Source organism: Anabrus simplex, chromosome 8 (genome assembly GCF_040414725.1).
Source record: "Anabrus simplex isolate iqAnaSimp1 chromosome 8, ASM4041472v1, whole genome shotgun sequence".
NCBI classification, from domain to species: domain Eukaryota; kingdom Metazoa; phylum Arthropoda; class Insecta; order Orthoptera; family Tettigoniidae; genus Anabrus; species Anabrus simplex.
The window spans coordinates 221,665,004-221,667,651 of record NC_090272.1 but is presented as its reverse complement, the minus strand read 5'-3'; positions in this window follow the sequence as shown (position 1 = coordinate 221,667,651).

Genomic DNA, 2,648 nt, shown 5'->3' with positions numbered 1-2,648 from the left:
TAAAATCATTATTCCCATACTTAAAAATACTCAGAAAGCGTATCTGATTTATTTATTTAGCTATAGAAAACATTATATAGGAATATCCTTACATTTAATCCACGCAATTAAAATAGTAGGCAATCCTAACCACTTTACCAACACCTTATCGCCTTTATGCACACGTAATTTTTCTACCAAACACGTATTTGGATACTTCGTTTTCTGAAGCTCTTCGTCTTAATGACAATCAGTGGGTATTTGTTTGAAAAATACTTAGACGTAAATGTGACAAGGTTCTGGTAAAGTGGTCCGAACTTTCTGCTGATTATAATGCAGGGATTAAACGGAAGGATATTTTATCCCCCGGGATGCGGCTAGGGAGCTGTTAGCCTACCTGTGGCGGCCAATGCTCCTGCTTGACATAGAGCGACTGCCGCACGTCATAGTCGCCTGCAGAACTGAGAGGGAGAGACTAATTCAATGTACAAGTCGAGAAAGGTGTTATGACTTCCTTGACCTCGCGCATCTCGTCTCTGATGCCAATTTGGGTCGGTTTGGATTATACGTTATCGAATCGCTACCACGGCAGTCCTCCTAACGCTGCATAGACTGTTGTCGTAGGCGAGATTATCATGACCGCCATCGCACGGCTGGATCTGTCGGGGCATTCGACGCAACGGGAGGAGCTGTCGAGGCATCCGTCACCGCCACCAGCCTACGATGACGTTGTTGATGCATGACCTCCGCCACCACCTCCACAACTTCCGCCGCTCATAGATTCCAGGCTACGCCTAAAGCGTGTACAACAACAACAACAACAACAACAACAACAACAACAACCTAGTAGCGACATTAGCAGTAGTAATGCAACCACGTTGCGACGGCTGCTACGAACTAATAAACAAATGTCTTTATACAAATTGTAATTGTGTCCCTTAATAATAAACAAAGTTAAAGAAAAGTTCTGTTTTTATTTTTATTTTTTTCGCTAGAAACAGCTATTACATAACAATAGCCTTACGTTTAATCCATGAATTATTTACAGCAGGGAAACCTAACCACTTTATCAACACCTTATCCCCTTTACGTTTCACTATCTTTACTAAGTACGTGTTTGGATACTTCGTTTTGTGAAGCTCTTCGCTGTAGAAGCTACCTGCAATTCTGTTGCCTTCAAAGTCTGCCAGCAGGTAAGTTACTGGGTAAGTATAATTCACTTTTTGTATTAAACAGTTCAGTGGTTCAATTCTGTGTAAAACCTTTCTCAAACAAGTGCTTATGTTTAGAAATATTGTACGTACATCACCAATTTCAAATTTATGTGTTCGTAGATAAGTCTATTTCATTCTATTGTGCACCGTACGCATTAAACTATTGTCTTTTACTTGTGTTTGTTTTATACCTGTAGTTCGGTGACGTGTATAGTTGTAGTCACGGAATGATTTGTCTAACTGATTGAACCATAGGTACGTGTCTTGATTGATAAACACTTTCCACATGCGCGTTTTTAGAGTCCTATTAAATCGTTCTAAAACACTCGCTTTCAGATTACTACAGGATGAATACTGATTCACATGATGCTTCACACACAATTCTCTCCCTTTTTTCAGTTTGCATGTTTTTAGGGTAATGGTTACCATACTTGTACATGCTATCAATGACTTCTGCTACTTCCTTGCCTTGTTTACTTTTCAATTGACGCGCCCAAGCATATTTTGAATACACATGAATCGCAGTAAACATGTAGCGATATCCCTTATTGTCTTTCGCGTACGGTAACATTCCTACTAAATCGTGTTGGTGAAGGTCATTTAACCCGTGCGTAATCACGTGATGACGTCTGTAATTCTTCCTTACGGGGCTATGCAACTCTTCAGCTACACCCTTCCTTTGTACTGATATCATCGTCATATTACTAAAGCATCAGCATACACTTCTCTTCTTTTATGCAGTAATGGGAGTGATCTAGGCGAACTTCGTGTTGCCACCACAAGAGTGCAGTAAGGATCGGAGGGGTCCTGGCGCATACGAATGGGCGGACATGCTTCACTCTTTCTAATGCGATCAGCTGTTCTGTGAGGCATCGAAATGAGTGGAAAAAAAGGAATTATGGGAACTGGAACTTATTTCAGCTGAAGGCGGAACTCAGAAGAAGAAATGCGGAAGTTCATGGAAGAAAGGGTGAACTTATCAAGAGGTGTTCTTGTTTGGATTATCGCTGCTATATTTAACTTGACATAGGCCTAGTACAATGTCAATTTTATGCATGTTTTATCGTCAATATCAGCGTAACATTTCGTAATTTATCCTTTATAGACTCGAAGATTATGATGCCACATTTAATGTGGAAAATTTGCAGGATGAAGAGGAGGATATTTTCATAATGAAGGTACCATGTGCAGTAAGTTAATTTACTTTTTTAAAAGCAGAGTTGCATCAGTGTATAGAAAAAATGTGTTATACCATGTAGACTTGACAATAGCAGACTTCTTAATTGAGGAGTGCCAGTGTGAATGTAGAGCTGGCATGGGACCTTTTGCTTACTGCAAACATGTATGTACCGCATTGCACGCTTTGTTAGATTTCAATACCAGCAAGACATTCATATGCCAGAAAACCTGTACAAGCCAGCTACAATCTTTCCACAAGTGAAAAAATTTAAAGCC